Genomic DNA, 24,247 nt, shown 5'->3' with positions numbered 1-24,247 from the left:
AGTATATTGAAGAGACTCTTGACTTTATCATATGTTCTTGCCTCCTTTGTCAAATATTAGTTGAGCATCATGGCTTGGGCTGATTTCTGGGTTCTCTGCTCTGTTGCATTGATCTATAAGCCTGTTCTTGTGCTGTACTGGGCTGTTTTGATTACAGTGGCTTTATAATATAACTTGATATCTGGTATTGTGCCCTCCAACTTTGTTCTTCTTTCTCAATATTACTGCAGCTATTTGGGGGTCTTTATTGGTTCCATATAAATATTTGGAGTATTTGTTCTAGACTTGTGAAATATGCTGTTGGTATTTTATTTTTTATTTATTTTTATTTTTTATTTTTTGCTGTTGGTATTTTAAATAGAGATTGCATTGAATCCAAAGATTGCTTTGTGTTGTATGGGCATTTTAATGAAGTTGATTATACCAATCCATGAACATGATGTATTCTTCCACTTGTTTATATCTCCCTCTATCTCTATTTTCAATGTCCTATATAGTTTTCCAAGTACAAGCCTTTTACCTCTGTGGTTAAGTTTATTCCTAAGTATCTTAATATTTTTATTGCAATGGTAAATGGGATTGTTTGTTTAGTTTATTCCTGAGAACTCATTATTGGTGTATAAAAATGCCATAGATTTCTGGGTGTTAATTTTGTATCCTGCTACATTGATGAATTCATTTATTAAATCTAGATGTTTTTTGGTGGAGTCTTTAGGGATTTCTACTTACCATATCATGTCATCTGTGAATAATGAGAGTTGAACTTCCTCATTTCCAATTTGGAGGCCTTTCACTATTTCTTATTGTTTGATTGCTGTGACTAGGACTTCCAGTACTATCCTATATAATAAAGAGGGAGTATGCAAATTGACCATCACTCCACCACAAAGATGGCTGCGCCCACAGGGGAGGCTGAGTTCCCGTAATGAGCCTTAACGAGTAATCAGCAGGGACCTGAGACTGCTCTCCCTCCAACCCCCGCTTTGGGTCTTGACAGGGGACCTCAGGCTGCTCCCCTTGCCCTGGTGCCAGGCCTCGGGTCCTCAGGCCGAACCTCCCACCCAGCAGGGCTTGATGGGGAACCTCAGACTGCATCCCCCGCCCTGGCACCAGGCTGGGGGACTTCAGGCTGCACCCCCCATGCCTGGTGGAGCTTGACAGGGGACCTGAGGCCACAACCCTCGCCTGGCAGGGCTTGACAGGGGACTTCAAGGTGCACCCCTTGCCTGATAGGGCTTGACGGGGGACCTTAGACTGCACCCTCTGCCCCGGCGCCAGGCCAGGGGACCTCAGGCCATGACCCCCGCCCTAGTACTGGGACAAGGGACCTGAGGCATGCCCTCCACCTGGCAGGGCATGATAGGGGACTTCAGGCCATGCCCCCCGCCCAGAAGGGATTGACAGGTTACCTCAAGGTGCACCCCATGCCCCGGTGCTGGGCCAGGGGACCTCAGGCTGCACCTCCTTGCCCAGCAGGGCTTGATGGGGGGCCTGAGGCTGCGCCCCTCTCCTGTCAGGGCTTGACGGGAGACCTGAGGCTGAGCACCCCTCATGGCGCTGACCTGGGAGACCTGAGGCTGTGTTCCCTGTCTGGTGGGGCTTGACAGGGGTTCTCAGACCATGCCCTTGGCCCAGCAGGGCTTGATGGGTGATCTCAGGCCATGTCCCTCACCTGGTGGGGCTTGACAGGGACCTCAAGGCATACCCCTCGCCCTGGCCCAGGCTGGGGGACCTCAGGCCATGTCCCCCATCTGGCAGGGCTTAACAGGGGACCTCAGGCTGTGCCCTCTGCCTGGCGCTGGGCCAGGGGACCTGAGACTGCAACACCACCTGGCGGGGCTTGACAAGGGTGGGACCGGCTGAGTCTGGATATAGCCCAATGGGGGTGGAGCTGGCCCGGTCTGGGTCTTGAACAATTTTGAGGTGCGTGTGGGAGGGCGAGGACTTGACTCTGGGTCCTGTGGTGAGCCTCAGACTGTGACAGGAGGAAGATTTTTCATATACATTTTACTAATTTTCTTTCATCTCTGACACTTCTATTATAGAGAAAGGGCAAATAGCAATATTAAAACATTTCTTCTAATTGATCCCCTTTTAATATGCATGAATTTCGTGCACCGGGCCACTAGTGTTGAATAAGAGTGGTATTGAATTTTGTGTAATGCTTTTTGTGTGTCTGTTGATATGATCATGTGATTTTTGTCTTTCAATTTCTTTATGTGAGGTATCATTTTTATTGAATTGCTAATATTGTACCAGCCTTGCATCACTGGAATAAATACCTCTTGATCATGTTGTATGATCTTTTTAATATATTTCTGGATCAGATTTTCTAATATGTCTTTGAGGATTTTAGCATCTATGTTCATCAAGGATATTGGCCTGTAATTCTCTTTCTTTGTAGTGACCTTATCTGGTTCTGGAATTAGGATAATCCTGGCCTCATAAAAAGAGCTTGGAAGTGTTCCTTCCTCTTGGATTTTTTGGAATAGTGTGAGGAGGATAGGCATTAGTTCTTCTTTGAACATTTGGTAAAACTCCCCTGTGAAGCCATCTCGACCAGGGCTTCTTTTCTGATGGGAGTATTTTGGTTACTGCTTTTATTTCCTCAGTTGTTATTGGCCTATTCAGCTTGTCTGATTCTTCCTAATTCAGTTTTGGGCATTTTATTTTTCTATGAATTTGTTCATTTCACCCACATTGTCCATCTTGTTGGCATATAGTTGTTAGTATTTTCTTATAATCCTTTGTATTTCTATGGTGTCAGTTGTTACTTCACTGCTTTCATTTCTGATTTTATTTATTTGTGTCCTCTCCCTTTATTTCTTGATGAATATGGGTAATGGTTCATCAATCTTGATTATGTTTTCAAAGAACCAGTTCTTGGTTTCATTGATTTTTAAATTTTTTTCTTTATTGATTAAGGTATTACATATGTGTCCTTATCCCCCCATTGCCCCCTTAATGCCCCCCGCTCATGCCCTCACCACCCTGGTGTCTGTCCATAGGTTAGGCTTATATGCATGCATACAAGTCCTTTGGTTGATCTCTCCCCCTTACCCCAACCCTCCCCTATGTTCTGTCTTAGTTTTGACGGTATGATCAATGCATCTCTGTCTCTGGATCTATTATTTTTCCATCAGTTTATATTATACATTATATTCCACAAATGAGTTATATCATGTGATATTTATCTTTCTTTGAATGGCTTATTTCACTTAGTATAATGCTGTCCAGTTCCATTCATGCTATTGCAAATGGTAAGAATTCCTTCTTTTTTATGCAGCATAGTATTCCATTCTATAGATGTACCATGGTTTTTTAATCCACTCATCTGCTGATGGGCACTTAGGCTGTTTCCAAATCTTAGCTATGGTAAATTGTGCTATTGTGAACATAGGGGTGCATATATCCTTTCTGATTGCTGTTTCTAGTTTTTTTGAAGGGATATATTTCTGGAAATGGGATCACTGGGTCCAATGGACGTTCCATTTTTAACTCTTTGAGGAAACTCCATACTGTTTTCCACAGTGGCTGCACCAGTCTGCATTCCCACCAGCAGTGAAGGAGGGTTCCTTTTTCTCTGCATCTTCACCAGCATTTGATGTTTGTTGATTTGTTGATGATAGCCATTCTGATAGGTGTGAGATGGTACCACATTGTCGTTTTGATTTGCATCTCTCGGATGATTAGTGACTTTGAGCATGTTTTCATATGTCTCTTGGCCTTCCTTATTTCCTCTTTCAAAAAGTATCTATTTAGCTCTGTTGCCTTTTTCTGATTCGGTTGTTTATCTTCCTTTTGTTAAGTTGTATGAGTTCCCTGTAAATGTTGGAGATTAAACCCTTATCGGTGATAACATTGGCAAATAACTTCTCCCATGCAGTGGGCTTTCTTGTTGTTTTGTTGATGGTTTCCTTTGCTGTGCAAAAGCTTTTTATTTTGATGTAGTCCCTTTTTTTATTTTCTTTTTAGTTTCCATTCCCTAGGAGCTGTGTCGGTGAAGAAATTGCTTTGGCATATGTCTGAGACTTTCCTGCCTTTGGATTCCTCTAATATTTTTATGGTTTCCCATTTTGTGTTTAAGTCCTTTATCCACTTTGAGTTTATTTTTGTGTATGGTGTAAATTGGTGGTCTAGTTTCCCTTTTTTGCATGCATCTGTACAATTTTTCTAATACCATTTATTGAAGAGACTGTCTTGACTCCATTGTATGTTCTTACCTCCTTTATCCAGTATTAATTGAGTATAGTTGTTTGGGTAGGTTTGTGCGTTCTCTATTCTATTCCATTGATCTATATGTCTGTTCTTGTGCCAGTACCAGGCAGTTTTGAGAACAGTGGCTTTGTAATACAGCTTGATATCTGGTATTAAGAACCCTCTTATTTTATTCTTTCTCAGAATTGCTGCAGCTATTTGGGGTCTTTTTTTTATTCCAGATGAATTTTTGGAGAGTTTGTTCTAGGTCTGTGAAATGTGCCTTTGGTATTTTAATGGGGAGTGCATTGAATTTATAGATTGCTTTGGATAATATGGACATTTTAATGATGTTGATTTTACCAATCCATGAACATGGTATGTTCTTCCATCTGTTTATATCTTCCTCTATCTCTTTTTTAAGTGTCCTGTCGTTTTCTGAGTAGAGGTCTTTTACCTCCTTAGTTAAGTTTATTCCTAGGTATCTTAAGTTTTTTGGTGTGACGATAAATGGAATTATTTTTAGTCTCTCTTTCTGAAAGTTCACTATTGGTGTATAGAAATGCCATAGATTTCTTGGTGTTAATTTTGTATCCTGCTACATCGCTGATTTCATTTATTAATCCTAATAATTTTTTGATGGAGTCTTTAGGGATTTCTATGTACAGTATCATGTCATCTGTGAATAATGATAATTTTACTTCTTCTTTTCCAATTTCGATACCTTTTATTTCTTCTTCTTTTCTGATTGCATTGGCTAACACTTCCAGTACTATGTTGAACAGTAGTGGTGAATGTGGGCATCACTGTCTTATTCCTGTTCTTAAGGGAAACGGTTTTAGTTTTTGCCCATTGAGTATGATGTTGGCTGTAGGTTTTTCACATAAGGCTCTTATTATGTTGAGGTATGATCCTTCTATTCCCACTTGGCTGAGTGTTTTTATCAGAAAAGTGTGTTGGACTTTGTCAAATGCCTTTTCTGCATCAATTGATAGGATTATGTGATTTTTGTCTCTCAATTTGTTTATTTGGTGTATCATGTTTATTGATTTGCAGATATTGTACCAGCCTTGCATCTCTGGAATAAATTCCACTCGGTCATGGTGTATCATCTTTCTAATTTAATACTGGATCCGGTTTGCTAGAATTTTGTTGAGGATTTTAGCATCTATGTTGATCAGGGATATTGGCTTGTAATTCTCTTTCTTTGTGGTGTCTTTATCTGGTTTTGGGATTAGGGTAATGCTGGCTTCATAGAAAGAGCTTGGAAGTGTGCTTTCCTCTTGAATTCTTTGGAATAGTTTGAGAAGGATTGGTTTTAGTTCTTCTTTGAATGTTCAGTAAAACTCCCCTGTGAAGCCATCTGGTCCAGGGCTTTGGTTTCCTGGAAGTGTTTTGATTACTGTTTCAATTTCATCAGTAGTTATCAGCCTATTCAGGTTTTTTGATTCTTTCGGATTGAGTTTTGGAAGCTTGTATTTTTTCTAGGAATGTGTCCATTTCGTCGAGGTTGTCCAGTTTTTTGGTGTAGAGTCATTCATAGTATTTTTTTACAATCCTTTGTATATCAGTGGGGTTAGTTGTTACTTCACCTCTTTCATTTTTGATTTTGTTTATTTGGGTCCTCTCTCTTTGTTTCTTGGTGAGCCAGCCTAGAGGTTCATCAATCTTGTTTATCCTTTCAAAGAACCAGCTCTTGGTTTCATTGATCTTTTGTATTTTTGTTGTTGTTGCTGTTGTTGTTGTTGGTCTCTATGTCATTTATTTCTGCTCTGATCTTTATTATCTCCTTCCTTCTGGATACCGTGGTTTTTCTTGTTCTCTTTCTAATTCTTTAAGTTGCAGGGTTAGGTAATTTATTACCATTTTTTCTTGTTTTTTGTTTGTTTGTTTGCTTGTTTTTGTTTTTGTTTTTGTTTTTGAGGTAGGCTTGTAGAGCTATGAACTTCCCTCTCAGGACTGCTTTCATTGTGTCCCATAGATTTTGGATTGTTGTGTTTTCATTGTCATTTGTTTCCAGGATGGTTTTTATTTCTTCTTTGATCTCTTTGGTAACCCAATCATTGTTTAATAGCATGCTATTTAGCCTCCAAGTGTTTGATTTTTTTCATTGTTTTCATTGTAGTTGATTTCTAGTTTTATGCCACTGTGATCTGAGAAGATGCTTGTTATGATTTCTATCCTCTTGAATTTGAAGTGACTTTGCCTATGTCCTAATATGTGGTCTATCTTTGAAAATGTCCCATGTGCACTTGAGAAGAATGTATATTCTGTTGCTTTGGGGTGAAATAGTCTGAAGATGTCAATTAAGTCCATCTGATCTAGTGAGTCATTTAGGATTGATGTTTCTTTTGCTGACTTTTTGTTTAGAGGATTTATCCAGTGGTGTCAGTGGGGTATTAAAGTCCCCTACTATGACTGTATTGCTATCAATCTCTTCCTTGATATCTTCTAGAACTTGTTTTATGTATTTGGGTGCTCCTGTATTGGGTGCATATATGTTTACCAGAGTTATGTCTTCTTGTTGGATTGCTCCCATAGTATTATGTAGTGGCCTTCCTTATCTCTTTTATGGCCTTTACTTTGAGGTCTATTTTGTCAGATATAAGTATCACACCCCAGCTTTTCTTCTCATTTCCATTTGCCTGAAAATTTTTTTTCCCATCCCTTCACTCTCAGTCTGTGTGAATCCTTTGTTCTGAGGTGTGTTTCTTATAGACAGCAAATATATGGGTCGTGTTTTCTTATCCATTCAGTTACCCTATGTCTTTTGATTGGTGCATTTAATCCATTTACGTTTAATATTATTATTGATAAGTACTAGTTTGTCGTCATTTTTATTCTTAATATTTGTGTTTCTTCTTGCCTTTCTGTTTTCTTTTTATAGCAGTCCCTTTAGCATTTGTTGCGTTTCTGGCTGGTGGTAATAAACTCTCTTAGTCCTTTTATGTCTGTGAAGCTCCTAATTCCACCTTCAAGTTTGAATGATAGCCTTGCTGGGTGTAGTATTCTGGGATTCAGTTCCTTGGTTTGCATCACTTTGTATATTTTATTGCATTCCCTCTAGCCTGGTGTGTTTCTGTTGAGAAATCCTTTGATATTCTAATGGGAGATCCTTTGTATGTAACTCTCTGTCTCGCTCTGTATTTGTCATTGAGTTGCGTGTATTTGTCATCCAGCCATTTGAGCATTCTTATAACCATTACTTTTAAGGTTTGTACTTTGTCATTGATGTTTGCCATTTTAATTATGATGTGTCTTGGTGTTGGTCTTTTTGGGTTTATCTTGTATGGGACTCTATGCGCTTCTAGGATTTGCATAGCTTTTTTCTTGCCAATATCAGGGAAGTTTTCTGTCATTATTTCTCTGAACAGGTTTTCTATTCCTTGCTTCTCTTCCTCTCATTCTGGTACCCTTATTATGCGGATGTTGTTTCATTTTGTGTTGTCCCAAAGCTCCCTTAGGCTCTCCTCTTGCTTTTTAAATTTTCTTTCCAGTTGCTGCTGTTTGTGTGTTTTTTTCTATCTTGTCTTCTAGCTCACTTATGCAGTCCTCAGCCTCTTGTAGTTTACTGTTTAAGCCTTCCATTGTGTTCCTTATTGCAGCTATGTTGTTCTTCATTTCCTCTTGGTTCCTTTTCATATTGGTGACATTCTCATTCAGCTCCTTATAATTCTCATTGTGTTGTGTGTATTTGTCATTGAGTTGCGTGTATTTGTCATCCAGCCATTTGAGCATTCTTATAACCATTACTCTGAATTCTTTCTCTGAGAAGTTACTTGCCGTGGTTTCATTTAACTCCCTCTATGGTGATTCTTATTTTTTTTTTCTTTTGGGGATTGTTTTTTTGTCTCCCCATGTTTTTCTCTAATGTTTTAATTGTTTCTGTGTCCTAGATCTGACTGTTTTGCTACACAGGTTCTTTGGAGGATGGTGATGCTGGTGTGATCTCCCGGGCCTCCTGTGCTTGATAATCTAGTGTAGCTCCCCTACTTGAGCTATTTGGGTTTTCTTGTTGTAGGCCTGCAAGCTGGAAAGGTGTAACTGCTGTATCCAGATGTCAGCAGCTGGAGAGGGGGATGTCCCAATTTTTGCTGTCTTGCATCCTTGGTTGAAATAGCATGTGCCCAGCAGAAGCTCACAGAGGTACCCAGGAGCTGTTTGTCGGGGTGGTGAGGCTTGGGAGGCCTGCACACTGGAAAGGCACGACTGTGGTGTCCTGAGTTCTGTAGCTGTAGGGTGGGAAGACTCAGTTTTTGCTGCTGTGTCTGTGGTTGGATGCACATGCTCCCAGTGGCAGCTCACAGGGGCACCCGCAGTGTACTTTCCAGCATGGCACCCTGGCACACTCTGAAGGGCCCTGGTTGAAGCCAAGCAATTGAGATGCCTGTGGGAAGGTATCCAGGATGAGGGTATTCAGATTTTCTACTGCTGGAGCAGTGCACCCTTGTTTGGATAAAAGCACGTCTGTGGAGCCGTGGTCTCAGGAGCCCTGCTTGCTGGAAAAGCATGACTGTAGTGTCCAGAGTTCTGCAGCTGTGGAGTGGGAAGACTCAGTTTTTGCTGCTGTGCCTGTGGATGGATACACACGCTCCCAGTGGCAGCTCACAGGGGTACCCGTGGTGCATTTGAGGCACGGAGCTCTGATATACTTTGAGGGGCCCTGGGGCTGAAGTTGTGCGACAGTGTCTGTTGGCAGTTATTCAGGAGAGTGAATTCAGAATTTCTGCTGCGGGGCAGTGCACCCCCATTTGCGCAATGTCGCACCCAGTGAGGCTCACAGTGGCTCCCAAGATCTGCCTGTGGGGTGGTGGGCTCCGAATGCCTGCCTGCTGGAAACACACATCTGTGGCATGGTATTTGTGGTGTGGAGCTCTGATGCACCCTGAGGGGCCCTGGGGCTGAAGTTTGCAACAGTGTCTATTGGCAGCTATTCAGGAGAGTAAATTCAGAATTTCTACTGTGGGGCAGTGCGCCATTGTCTGTACAATATCGCACACTGTGAAGGGTTCGCAGTGGCTCCCAGGGGCTGCCTGTCGTGTGGTGGGTTCCAGTCACTCGCCAGCTGGCAACACGAGTCTCTGGTGGTGCATTTGGAGAGTGGAGCTCTGACGCACCTTGAGGGGCCCTGGGGCTGAAGTTGTGCGACAGTGTTGCTGCGGGAGCGGTGCTCCTTTGGAGGTGGAGGTCCTAGGGTCTGCGGTCTGTGGGTGGGGTTGCAGGATTTTGGTTGGAGTGGCTGCCGGGTCGTGGCCAGTGTCCAAGGGCTGTCTGGGTGGTGGTGTTGATGAATTCTAGATGAGGCCGCTCTCCCCTTCAAGATGGCGTGGGTTTTGCGCCTGAGTCCTGCAGCCCCAGGCATGTCCACAGCAATGATAGGTGCTCCCTGTCCAGGAGAGTCTGATCTGCCAGCCCCTGCTACTCCTGTCGGATTTAACTGTCCCTCACTCACAAGCATCCACACACTCTCCCTTCACCCTCTCACTCACTCACATCCTCTCCCTCACCTCCGTCCTGCTAGCCGCCATCTTCCTCTCTCCCCTTTGCCCATTAAAAAAACAAACATTTTTATTGATTTCAAAGAGGAAGAGAGAGGGAGAGAGAGATAAAAACATCAATGATGAGAGAGGATCATTGATCGCTGCTTCCTGCACGCCCCCTACTGGGGATCTATCCCGCAATCCAGACATGTGCCCTTGACTGGAATTGAACCTGGGACCCTTCAGTCCACAGACTGATGCTTTATCCACTGAGCCAAACCCACTAGGGCATAATTGGATTGTTCACCTTCCTTTTGCTAAGTTGTATGAGTTCCCTATATGTATATTTTGGAGCTTACCCCTTATCAGATGTATCGTAAACTATGCCTTTTGATTGTATCATTTAATCCATTTACATTTAACTTTATTATTGACTAGAGGCCTGCTGCACGGAATTCATGCACTGCAGGGCGGGGGGGGGGGCGGGGGGACACTCAGCCTGGCCTGCACCCTCTTGCAGTCTGGGAGCCCTTGGGGTTGTACTCTTGCCAGCCATGAGCCCATCTCAGGGCTCTGGCTGAGCATTGCTCCCCCTGTGGGTGTGCACTGGCCACCAGGGGGCAGCTCCTGCATTAAGTGTCTGCCTCATGGTGGTCAGTGTGTGTCATAGCGACTGGTTGTTCCGCCGTTCAGTTGATTTGCATATTAGCCTTATGTTACATAGGATAGGTTCTTATTTATTTCCATTTTAATTCTGTATGCCTATGTTTTTCTCTCTATTTTTTCTTCTCTTTACAGCAGTCCCTGTAGCATTTCTTGTAGTGCTGGTTTGATGGTGATAAGCTCTTCTAGTCTATTTCTTTGTCTGGGAAGCTCTTCATTTATCCATCTATTTTGAATTATAGGCTCCCTGGATATAGTAACCTTGGTTTTAGATCTGTGCTTTCATTAACTTGAGTACTTCATGCCATTCCCTTCTGGCCTATAGAGTTACTGATAAGAAATCAGCTGACAGTCTTATGGGAGCTCTTTTGTAGGTAACAAATTTCTTTTCTCTTGCTGCCTTTAATATTCTTTGTCTTTAATTTTTGGCATTTTAATTATGATGTATCTGGTCGTGGGCCTATTTGAGTTCTTCTTGCTTGGGACTTGATGTGTCTCTTGGACTTGTGTGACCTTTTCCTTCACCAGGTTAAAGAAGTTTTCTGCCATTATTTCTTCAAACATGTTCTCTATCCTTTGCTCACTTTCTTTCCTTTCTGGCATACCTATTATTTGAATATTGTTACATTTCATGTTGCCCCACAGCTCCCTTTAGGTGTCCTGTTTTTCATTGTTTTTTTTTTCAGTTTTTTTTTTTAATATATTTTATTGATTTTTTACAGAGAGGAAGGGAGAGAGATAGAGAGCCAGAAACATCGATGGGAGAGAAACATCGATCAGCCGCCTTCTTCACACCTCCTACTGGGGATGTGCCCGCAACCCAGGTACATGCCCTTGACCGGAATCGAACTGGGACCCCTCAGTCCGCAGGCCGACGCTCTATCCACTGAGCCAAACCGGTTTCGGCAGTTGTTTTTTTAAAAATATATTTTTATTGATTTCATAGAGGAAGGGAGAGGGAGAGAGAGAAACATCAATGATGAGAGAGAATTATTGATTGGCTGCCTCTGGCATGCCCCACATGGGATTGAGCCCACAACCCAGGTATGTTCCCTGACCGGGAATTGAACCGTGACCTCTTTGTTCATCGATTGATGCTCAACCACTGAGCCACGTGGGCCAGGCTGTTTTATTTTTTTTTTTAAATTTTATTTTGTTGTTTAAAGAATTACAGATAGTAGTACATATGTCTCCCTTTTCTTTTCCCCATTGACCTTCCCCCGGTCTCCCCTACCACCAGGCACATGCCCTCACCCCCCCCCCCAGTGTCTTGTGTCCATTGGTTATACCTATATGCATGCATACAAGTCCTTAGGTTGATCTCTTACCTCCCTCTACCCCCCAACACTCCCCAGCCTTCCCACTATAACTTGACAGTCTGTTCCATGCTTCTCTGCCTCTGTACCTACCTTTTTGTTCCTCAGGTTATAATGTTCCTTATTATCCATAAATGAGTGAGATCATGTGTTTCTTTTCTTTCACTTCTTGGCTTATTTCACTTAGCATAATGCTCTCCAGTTCCATCCATGCTGTTGCAAATGGTAAATACCACTTCTAAGAATATATCCCAAGAAAACAGAAACAACAATCATAAAGGATATATGCACCCCTATGTTCATAGCAGCACAATTTACAATAGCCAAGATTTGGAAACAACCTAAATGCCCAACAGCAGATGAGGGGATTAGAAAACTATGGTACATCTACACAATGGAATACTATGCTGCTATAAAAAAGTAGGAATTCTGTTCAGTTTTTTGATTGAGTGATTTTTCTTTTTTTTAAATATATTTTATTGATTTTTTTACAGAGAGGAAGGGAGAGGGATAGAGAATTTGAAACATTGATGAGAGAGAGAGAGAAACATCAATCAGCTGCCTCCTGCACACCCCCTACTGGGGATGTTGCCCGCAACCAAGGTACATGCCCTTGACTGGAATTGAACCTGGGACCCTTCAGTCCGCAGGCCGATGCTCTATCCACTGAGCCAAACCGGCCAGGGCGATTTTTCTACCCTGTCCTCTAATTCACTGATCAGATCCTCAGCTTCCCCTAATCTGCTATGTATTCCTCCCATTGTGTCCTTTCTTAGTGCTATGTCATTCTTCATAATTAGTATATATTTTCTCACGCTGTTGAGCATATTTGCCATAATTATTCTTAACTCTGTGACTGATAAATATCTTATCTCTATTTTACTTAGCTCTTCTTCTGGAGAATTCTCTTGTTCCTTCATTTGGGATTGTTTTTTTTTGTTTCCCCATTTTGGCTACAATTCTCTATGCAGTCTCCACTTTCAATCCTTGGTTATCAGGGGTCTCTCCAACTAGTTTTCAGTTGATTATGAAGCATTTTTAAATAGTGCTTGATTTTGTCTTCTTCAGGAGGCAGTAGGAGAAGAAAACATCAGATGACATAATTTATGTAGACAAAAAGAAAGAACAAAACAAAAATATTTATTTCCTATGGGTACATATCTGTGTATATAAATGCATAGAATGTGTTCTGGAATGATACACACCAAAGAGACTCTTGTCACTCTTGGGAGTGGATTAGGAATGCAGGGATGAAGGTGCAGTCAAGAAAAGCTTTTGATGTCATCCTACCTTGTTTCAATTCTGTCTTAGCCAATTACTAGGTATGTGATCTTAGGCAAATGATTTTACTTCTCTCTACCTCAGTCTTCTCATCAGTAAAATGAGGACATTATCAATACCTAATTCAATACCTACCTGAGTGGCCAGATTACTATGACCACCTGACGTTTGTAGGCAAATTAGCTATAATTTCGCACTGAAGTTGCTAGAGGGGCAGACCATTATAAATAGGGAAGCAGGTTGTTTACCATGATATTTTTCTGAAGATATGGGTAAACAATGCGATTTAACAGCCTTTAAACATGGGATAAATATATATATATATATAATACAATACAATACATGTAAAGAAATTGAGTCATATCTAGCATATTATAAATGCTCAAAAATGTTAGTCTTTATAATTTTTTTTTTTGCAGAGGCATTTGTACGTGGAACAGACTGACAGCTGATGGGGTTGGGGGCCTGGATGAAAGAAGGTGAAGGGATTAAACAAATATATATATATGATAAAGACAGCAGTGTAGTAATAGCCAGAGAGAAATTGGGGTAGGGGTAGGTGGTGGTGGACAAAGTGGTATTGACAGAAAAAGACTTTGCTTTGGGATATGGGTGCATGATGCAGTATATAGATGATGTTTTCTTGAGTTGTACACTGCAATCTCTATGGTGTTGTGAACCAGTGTCACCCAATAAATGTAATAAAAAATAAAATGATTTTTAGAAAATATAAAGTATTATCTTTGATAGTGATAAACCTTGTTTTCTGCCTCCATACTATTTTAGTGGGTAATTAGACTCTTTGAACACAGTGATTATCACTCAGCAGGAGTACTCACTCTTTCAGGAGGCATATCATAGTCCCTGTAAGGGAATCTATGGCTTGAAAGCACCCCTGTAGAGACTGTAATATGCATTCCAAGTGGGCACAACCCTCAGTCTATATGAATGAAGTTATGTTTTTATTCATTGTCAAGTACAAATCAGCCCTTTCTCAAAGAGATAGTGCAATATTGAGTTTCTAGGAAACAGGAATAAACTGATTTAAGTATAGGGAGCTGCTAAAAATGCCCACAACTAACACCATCTTACTGCTTACAATTACAGCATCACAAAAAGATTACCTGTATGCAATCAAAAGGAATATTGAACCACAGCACTTCCTGTTACATACCACAGGTAATTTAGAATACATTGAATCCCTAATTCATAGCACTATGTATCATTTGAAATGTCAGGAATCATTAAAATAATGAAAAATGAATAATCTGGCTATCTTTGACCTTCTTTTTATGGACAGCATATTTGCCTTCTAAACTATGACCCACTTAAATGAATATTTAATATGAGTTTGTAATTTTGACTGGTATGAGAAATTGGGAATATATTTGGTACTAATAAGAACTTGATCTGAGAGGAAAAATTGGTTTTAAATGCCCTATCAAATATATACTTAAAATCTGTATAACAATGTGGTAAAATAAGAGGGGGTATAAAATTGTCAGTCTGACCAATCAAAGTGGTAGCTTTACCAGAGAATTCAGAAGAAAGAATGAGGCCACATGTTTTTATGAAATAGTATTTGCTTGACTATCAGAAGATCTCACTTCAGGTCCCTTCTGTTACTGACTTTGGATTCATCAGTTAAATTCTCAGCCTCATTTTTCTCCTCCATGATTTGACAAGACTGGACTTGATGAGTTCAAAGGTCCCTTTGGCCTGAATATTCTATTAATTGTTAATGGCATTATCCAGAGTCATGAATTTCTGCCTGGGGCCTTACTTTGAGGCAACCATCTATGGTATGTGAGGGAGAAACAAAGCTCTCTGATGAACCCTCACCCATTTGTGGAACCAAATTAAACTTTGAGACGTCAGTTTTCATTGAAATGTCATCTCCAGATTGACTGCTTTTTATCATAAAAACAAAGGCCCTCTTGATTCATCTCTGCATTAGTCAATGATGGTAGGCCTTGGGAATGTTTTCTGATATGATAGTACATTGGGCTTTTTTATTTGGAATTAACTTCAACAGAGAGATTCTATTAGCTGTGGTGGAAAATGTATATGAAGATGACTGAGGTGTTTGTACCAATTCTATATGCTAATGAAGGAATCTCCAGTTAAACCACACTCTACAACCCTTATTTACTTCCCTTGAACCTCCTGTTTTTGCTGTTATGAAGAAAAAAAAAAACCTGGTTTGACTCTGATTACTGTGTGTGGGGCAGTGATGACTGAGAGAAGCCGTGGAACCTCTGGCTAAGCAGAATTCCTTCTTCACACTCTACCTTGTCAGTATGTTCTCTGGCCAAAAGTCTCTTAGTTGTGGTGGTGGGTCTCTTTAGCTACAATGGGGAGAGGTAGCTATGGCCTTGCACTGACATTTGATAACTTTCCTCATTAAGGGATCTGTGGTTCTTCCTCAGGATAAATCTGAACCAGCTTGAGAAAGGGACTTGCTTTGCTTTAGTTTTATTCTTTAAAAAATCTAATTGTTTAAACTGCAAAAGGAAAGATAATGAGTAAATCAGCAGAATAGTGACAACTAGTTTGATAGATAACAAAAGTAACTCTGCCTTTATTTTATGTAGTATATCTGTATCATCATTTTATTCTGTTCTTTGGAACCATCATGTGAGCAGAAAATGGTACCTCCATTTTACAGATTAGAACATTGATAAGTCTAGTGACTCACTCAAGGACAGTTATTGACTGAAGTGAGATTCTAATCCTATTCTTTCATCTCAAAGTCTTATTGGAATGAGTACAGTTCTGATTCTCTAAACTCTTTCTGATAGGGATCCATAATGGCATACTGTGGCTGGGAAGAGTACAGGAGATGTGATCTGCCTAGGTGCAGACCATAAGGAGGTATATTATATAAAAGTCAAAAAACAATGATAAAGCCAACTCTAAATCTGTCTTCTTTTTATTATTATAGCTAGAAGCCCAATGCACAAAATTCGTGCAGGACTAGGCCTTCCTTTCCCCAGCTGCTGGCACTGGCTTCCCTCTGGCCCCCAGGACCTGGGCTTCCCTTGCAGCCCGGCTTCATTCAGAAGGACATCCAGTATAATTAGCTTATTATGCTTTTATTATTATAGATGCCTTGGCAACTTTAAACAGTATCAGTAATAAAATAATTATCTGCTAGAATAAATCACTTTCATCACTCTTCCTGGAAGATAAGGAACTTCAGGTTGTCCATCAATTGCCAAAGATGTTGCTTAAGGCCAGAAAGGAAGCCAGTCAGTAGGCTTTTGACTAGAAACTAAGTCCCTCAGTAGGACACTGAATCAATTAGCAAGTGTTTATTGAACACTGTTTTCTTGCTCAGCACTGGGTTCAGAGCTTGAGGAAAGAGCAGTCAGGCATGATTCCTGCTTCAAGGAGCTTACTTACCTTGATGAGTTAGGACTTATGTTGAGGCAGCTATAGCTCACACTTGACACAACAGATAATTAAGAGTGTGATCAGGCAGACTATACGGTGTAAAAGAGCTCATTCATTCATTTAAAAGTTAAATCTAGATTGGGTTCAAATTCTCCATCATTCTCTGGCTCTGTGATCTTGGGAAAGTGACTTATTTTCTCTGTGTCTCATTTTCCTCACATGTAAAAACTGAGGATGATATACTGGGTATCATCATAATAGCAATAGGATTCCTTTGAGGATTAAATGAGATAGGAATTGCTTAATAGATTTTAGCTATTATTCATTTGCCAAACATTTGTGAAAATATACTGTTTGTCATATTCTGTGCTAGTTGGAGATAAGGCCAGCACTTAAGGAGCTTCTATAACTCACTCATTGTTACCAACAATTGCAAAGAAGTATAGTGGAATGGCTTAGAGCACAGGCTTTAACATGACATAAGATCGTCTAGGCTCAAATAACCTCTGTCATTTTATGCCTGTGTGTTCTTAAGCAGATTACCTAACCTCTGTGTGCTTAATTTCCCTCATCTATAAAATAGGAATAATAATAGTATATAGATCATTAAATTGTTATGAAGATTAAATTAAAAGATGCTACATTCTTAGAATAATACCTGGAACATAGTTATCATTCAGTAATTTACCATTATTATGGTTTGCTCTCTCACCAGCACTAATGGAAATAACATTAATTTGGTTATTGGTAAAAGGTTCCTAAATCAGTTACAGAAATGTTTAAGCTTTAAGGTGATGTTTATCTTTTGACTGTACTCTACTTGATTATGCAGTATGTGGTAGTATGCTGATTTTAATTTTCCAGTTAATTAACCAAGGGTTGACTAGAACACCCTATTGACTTCAACCCTTGTGGTTGCAAATCTTTCTTAAAGGCATGTAGCCACTTTCAGTATAGTAAATAGAGCAGTGATGGCGAACCTTTTGAGCTTGGCGTGTCAGCATTTTGAAAAACCCTAACTTAACTCTGGTGCCGTGTCACATATAGAAATTTTTTGATATTTGCAACCATAGTAAAACAAAGACTTACATTTTTGATATTTATTTTATATATTTAAATGCCATTTAACAAAGAAAAATCAACCAAAATAATGAGTTCACGTATCACCTCTGACACGTGTGTCATAGATTCGCCATCACTGTAATAGTGACTATCTCCAAGTCTGCATTAGAGGCAAAGGGTCCTCTCCACTGCCACGGTGATGTATTTGACATTAGGTAGTCAAATTATGACTGCAGCGAGTGAATATGATGGCCCCCAGATGCCATAGAATTCTTGGAATTTCTAGTTTTCTGTTTATACTTTGTCAATGACTATTTTTCATGGTTTTTAGTAACCTTCAATGCAGGAACAAGTTAATAGCTTCATAATTTTTCATGTCCCTCAGGTAGGAAACTCAGTTGCAGGTTGCTTTGACTGTTTCTAAAAGCAAGGGCCAGGAAGCTGTGTGTTACTTTCTCCATCCAACACAGTAGCCACTAGCACATGTGCTTGTTGAGTACTTGAAAACTGATAATTTAATTTTAAATAATCATAGGTAGCACTTAGTGGCTATCATATCAGATGGCATAGCTATGGATGCTTTGTGTAAATGTTTAATTATTTTTTTCCCTAAAGATATTGAAGGCCCCTGCAAAATTTCAGGTGTGTTACTAGGGGGAAGAATAGTCATTTATAATCTTCTGTTCAAAACTGATTGTTGTACAATTTAGTTTGTTTGCTCCTATCACCTAAGCGGGTCAAATAGAGATAAGTGTGGATTATTGGGAAGTGAGGGTGATAAACATTTTAAGGGAGAAGATAATTTGGGCTTGGAGAATTTTTACAAAAAGAACAGGCAAGAGGGTACTACTGAAGGAGCAAGCTGAGAACTGTGCTAATAGATGGTAAAAGCAAATTTGTCCCAATTCATCTTTCAGTTGAGGGTTGGTGCAGATTTAGGGAGGCAGGGTGGGAGAGGAGATGAAGGCTTGGGTTATGAGCTTGGAAAAATGACTATCTCATTAATGAAGGAAATTTCCTCACCAGATCCAGTGTATATAAGACTTGTCTTGAGCTGACCAGCTCTGCAATAGAAATGCCAGCACTGTGTCCCAAAAGGCCAAATTTGGTGAGTCACAGGCCAGGGAGAAGAAGGCAATAGGGCAGGGGATAGCTCTGGAAAAGTTTTAACCTTGAGAGACTTTTGCCAACCTGCCAATAGAAGTAAAATCCAGCATCTTCCCTTCAATGGATGTCCTTAGCACTTAGATAAAATGCCAGTTAGCAAACTACCACTTCTTTCCGGGATCTCTAAGGCTTCCACTGGCCAGACTACTCACAGATAAGTCAATTTTTTTCAGCACAGAAACAGGTGAGTAATTTTATTATTATTTGGAAATGTGGTGCATGGGACATACTATAGCTACTCATGGTAAAACAATCACTGTTTCAAATGTACTCATTAGCTTCTGCAGACAGTATTAGCAATGTCCAGACTCTTAGAGGGGGTCTTGTTTTACTGGAGACTGTCAGCCTTTAGTGGTTTATATTTTCTCTTACCTAGTTTAAGTGCTTGGCATTAAATACATTTTATGCTTCAAGATTTACCATGGAAAAGATCAACAACCCCACAGTGAAAGTTAATAGTCAGTGTCCTGCACTAATCACATTACCCAAGAAGGGTGAGCATCAGGGCAGCAGGGATCTGGAGCTAGTAAATGGCAGTGTCCTCCTACTGGGAACCAAGTATTAAATGAAGGACAGGGAAGTGCTTGGACTGTGTGTGGAGCTAGGAGAGCTCCAGGGGTTAGGACACTCATGAGGACACTCAGGCTACCTGATGCTATCCTTTTGAGAAGGGCTTAGAGTTCATCCTTAAAGCAGATATGCTCAGTGACAGTCAAAGAATAGAGGTACTGGGAGGAGAGCTTACATAGGAAACTAGCTGTGGGTATGGAAGGCTTTACTGAGCCCCAAATTGGAACATATGGACTGACACATATCTAACTTAGGAATGTTGAAATTAGGCCTATTCCGGCAATTCTCAGCATTATGGTTGATTCTTTTATAGATTACTCTCTCCTACCAAAATGGAAATTCTACTTAAGGATCCACCTGCTCTGTCTTTATGTGGAGGGTAGGGTTGAGGTCTATCATTCCTCTGCTTCTTCCATGTAGTTCATAAGAATGAAGCAGCATCAACATGAAGTTTTGTTTCCAATATTTGCAGAGCACATGGCAAAACTACAAATGCAGGTCTCTGGCCTATAGCCTGCATACTCCTATCTCATCATCTTCCTCCTGGCTCACTTCTGCCCCTAGTTCTCTTTCTGCACCATCAGAGGCCTCATGTACATGCATATGGGCATGCTGAACTGTATGTCCATGCTCCATACAGCACTTCCCTATCACAAACAGTGTCCTAGATCACCCAATCGTCTAGGAGTGTGTACAACTGTAGCACTATCTGCCTCTGCGAGGATAACACTGGGGAAGAAGCCTACATAAGCCCCTGGAACAGGGTGTTGGACAGAGAACTCTGGTCCTATTTACCTGGACTTTGGTCTAGAAGCTGAAGGTAAGGGCTCCAAGTGGGCATGTCCTTTTGACCCCACTTGGTTGGGAGAAGTGCAGCCAGAGGAGAGTCAGAGTGGGGTTGTCTAAAGTGCAGGCCTTAGTACAGGGCCTCTGCTTGAGTCTAAGGGCAATACTGTTAACCTGATAACAGTATACACAATGAATGTGGATAGATCACTGGGTTACTGTTTTTGGTTAGAGACTCCATCAGCCACTGGTGGAGTATTGTGAGTGTTGTGAAAATAACTTCAATTAGCTGCAAAACAACAAATTCCAAGGGCCAGCTGAAGTGGTGACCAGAATTCCTGCTGCTTAATATACAGTCATTCCTATGCAGAGCACCGTGGGAATCTGTCAGGACAAGACTCTAAATCTCATGGCTGCCCTTCATAGACAGTTAGCTGGGAATAGACAGTTTATTTTATTTTTAATTTAAATTCTGTATTGTTTAATGTATTACATAAGTCTCCTTCCCCCCCCCCATTAACCTCTCCCCGGCTGCCCCCAACCCCCAGCAAATGCCCTCCCGCCCCGCCTGTGTCCATTGGTTATGCTCATATGCATGGGAATAGACAGTTTAAATGCAATGAGGCAGGAATAGCCCTCGACAACCTTGGGTTTTAGGGACTGATGCCCGAGAAAGTACTGGAATCATAATATGAAAGCTGAGCCCCACTGTGGGTGTCTTTCCTAGGAACAAATTGTTAGTATTACATTATTGGTGGAAGTAGGTAACTCAGGAGTTGACAAGTCCCTTTCTGGCTGTTCTGGTCATTGGTCAACTGTAGAGCTCAGAAACACTCACTTATGGTCATGTAGTAGCCAAGGCATTTATACTTCGTTGGTTCTTGTGCCCTCTTTCTATGTTGTGTCTACCCCAAGGAAGCCAGACAGCTCATGGGCCTGAGTTGTGTTCTTGAGAAGGACCTATGGGCATTTCATTTGTCTATATCTGTGATTAAGAGTGGTTTCCATGAATACTAATGCACTGTTGGTGGGAATGCAGAATGGTGCAGCCACTGTGGAAAACAGTATAGACTTTCCTCAAAAAAATTAAAAATAGAACTACCTTTTGACCCAGTGATCCCACTTCTGGGTATATATCTTAAGAATCAACAATAAAAAATAATATATGCACCCCTATGTTTACAGTAGCATTATTTAGAATAGCCGAGATCTGGAAACAGCCTAAGTGTTCATCGGTAGATAAGTGGATAAAAAAGCTATTCTATTGATACATTTACACAATGGAATACTCCACAACTGTAAAAAAGAAGGAACTCTTACCCTTTGAGACAGCATGGATGGACCTGGAGATTATTATGCTAAGTGAAATAAACCATTCAAAGAAATGCAAATATAACGTGATCTCACTTGTATATAGACTCTAAAGAACAAAATAAACTGATAAACAAAATAGGATCAGAGGTTGGATAAATGTAACAGACTGACAGATATCAGAGGGGAGGAGAATGGGGAGGGTTGGAAGAGAGCAACCAAAAAATATATATGTATGTATGTATAGCCCATGAACACAGGTAATAATGTGATGGAAGCCTAGGGGGGTTGGAGGGAAGCAAAGAGGGGGGGTAATGGGGGACATTTGTAATAGAGTGAACAATAAAAAAGAGTGGTTTGCATTGAATGGTTTTTATATGCCAGACTGTGTGTTAAGTGATTTACATGCAACTTATTGAATTCTCACAGTAGCACTGTGAGAATTTTGTTATCATCCCCATTTCATAAATGAGCAAATTGAGGTGGAGAGTTGTTAACTTGCCCAAACTCATGCAGCTGTAAGTAGTAAAGCCAGTATTCAAATTCTAGTCTGACTTCAAAGCCCATGTCTCTGACTATAATCCAAACCTCCTGGCTGTTCTCTCCTCCATCTGGGCCTAGTGTCTGCATAGAATTCACAATGAACTTTTCCCTACATTTAATTTAGGGTTCAGGTCATTCATATGCATTTGGTGAATTCTTATTGTGCGCACAGTCCCCTAAGCTGCTGTTGGAGCATATAAACTGAAGAGGTGTGTTGACAGCATGCTCAGCAGAGCTTAATGAGTTGAATTAGACTCAGCATCCTGGAAGAGAAGACTTGAAATGAGCTCTTGAAGGACAAGAGAGTCATAGTTTAGCAGAGAGGAGGACATTTGTGTGGGGTGCTTGGCATAGTGTCTGGAACATTGCATACTCTCAATACATATTTGTTGTATGAGACTTGGCAGATCCCTGGCAAGAACATGAATTAAACTGACCTTTACCCTCTATGCCTAGCAAAGCACTCTTTATGTCTCCTCTACCCTTTGTGCTTAGCAAATAGCCAGGTCCCAACTGAAGGGAAAGGAAGAGCACCATTGCCCAAAGACAGTGTAGGGAGAGGCTGGGTTTTAATCTCAGTTCTGCCACTTGCAAGCTCTCTGATCTTGGAAAAATTCCTTAACCATTTATGCTTCAGTTTTCACATATATCAAGTGGAGAGCATAATGCTATCCATATCATGAAATTTTTATGAGGATAAAATGATATATGCATGTAGCACTGGGCCTGGCATATACTCAAGAACTGTTTGCTATTACTATTATTGCTACTACTAGTACTACTACTACTACTACTACTACTGCCTTTGTTTAGAACAGTGGTTCTCAACCTTCCTAATGCCATGACCCTTTAATACAGTTCCTCATGTCGTGGTGACCCAACCATAAAATTATTTTCGTTGCTACTTCATAACTGTAATTTTGCTACTGTTATGAATCATAATGTAAATACCTGATATGCAGGATGTATTTTCATTGTTACAAATTGAACATAATTAGAGCATAGTGATTAATCACAAAAGCAATATGTAATTATATATGTGTTTTCCGATGGTCTTAGGCGAGCCCTGTAAAAGGGTCATTCGACCCCCAAAGGGGTCGCGACCCACAGCTTGAGAACCGCTGTTTTAGAAGCTTGATGACTTCCAAGCAATATTCAAAGATCCTTATCCCAAAATCCTTTCCAAAATCAAGTATGCATCAGGATACATAGAAGAACCCAGTTCATCTATTTTTTGTTGTTGTTAATCTTCACCTGAGGATATTTTTTTCCATTGACTTTTAGAGAGAGTGGAGGGAAAGGAGGGAGTGAGGGGGAGGGAGAAACATTGATCATTGATGTGAGAGAGATCGGTGATCAAACCTGCAATCCAGGTACATGCCCTCGACTGGGAATCGAATCTACAACCCTTTGGTGTGCAGGCCAATGCTTTAACTATTAGGCTTCACCTGCCAGGGCCAGTTCACCTATTTTTGAAGACAGATAAACATACATACACACACATACATGCATGCAATGTCTGATTTAATTTTAATAAAAGGCTGTACAATATGAAAGTTCTGAATTTTCTTGTAACATTCAAAGTTACATTATGGAAAGGGAACTGTATGAGTTAAAATTAAATACTAATAGTCACATGATACATGCTCATTGTTACCTTAAATATAAAGGATGCACTCTTAAAAAAAAAAAACAGAAAGAAAATACCATGTGGAAAATAATAGGATATTATTTGAAACCAGAGTTTAATTTGAAAATGATTCTCCTCAATAAGATTTGAGGATAGGTCCTTGATCCTAGATTCCATCTCAGTGAACGATGGGCAGTCTGGATCTAAGCTAAGAAGAGCAATTATCTAATTTATTCATTAGAGCCTTCAATATACTTCTTTGGTGAGTAGTAATCACTTATTTGACCTAAGCTCTCCTGCTTTCACCGCTGTAATTAATACTATCAGTGAGAAAATTTATTTTTTAATTTCTTCAAGAATGAGTGATTGCCATAACCGGTTTGGCTCAGTGGATAGAGCGTTGGCCTGCGGACTGAAAGGTCCCAGGTTCGATTCCGGTCAAGGGCATGTACCTTGGTTGCGGGCACATCCCCAGTAGGAGGTGTGCAAGAGGCAGCTGATCGATGTTTCTCTCTCATCGATGTTTCTAACTCTCTATCTCTCTCCCTTCCTCTCTGTCAAAAATCAATAAAGTATATTTAAAAAAAAAATGAGTAATTGAAGTCTGGGGAGGGTTGGGCGGGGGAGATAAGAGATCAACCGAAGGACTTGTATGCATACATATAAGCATAACCAATGGATGCAAGACACTGGGGGCGGGGGGCGGTGAAGGCATGTGCTGGGGGGTAGGGGAAGCCAGGGGAAGGTCAATGGGAAAAAAAGGAAACATATGTACTACTATTTGTAATACTTTAAACAATAAAATAAAATTTAAAAAAGTAGTAGAAACAACAAATAGTAATTAA

This window comes from Myotis myotis, unplaced genomic scaffold (genome assembly GCF_014108235.1).
Source record: "Myotis myotis isolate mMyoMyo1 unplaced genomic scaffold, mMyoMyo1.p scaffold_m19_p_4, whole genome shotgun sequence".
Classification (NCBI taxonomy): domain Eukaryota; kingdom Metazoa; phylum Chordata; class Mammalia; order Chiroptera; family Vespertilionidae; genus Myotis; species Myotis myotis.
This window is presented reverse-complemented; position numbering follows the sequence as displayed.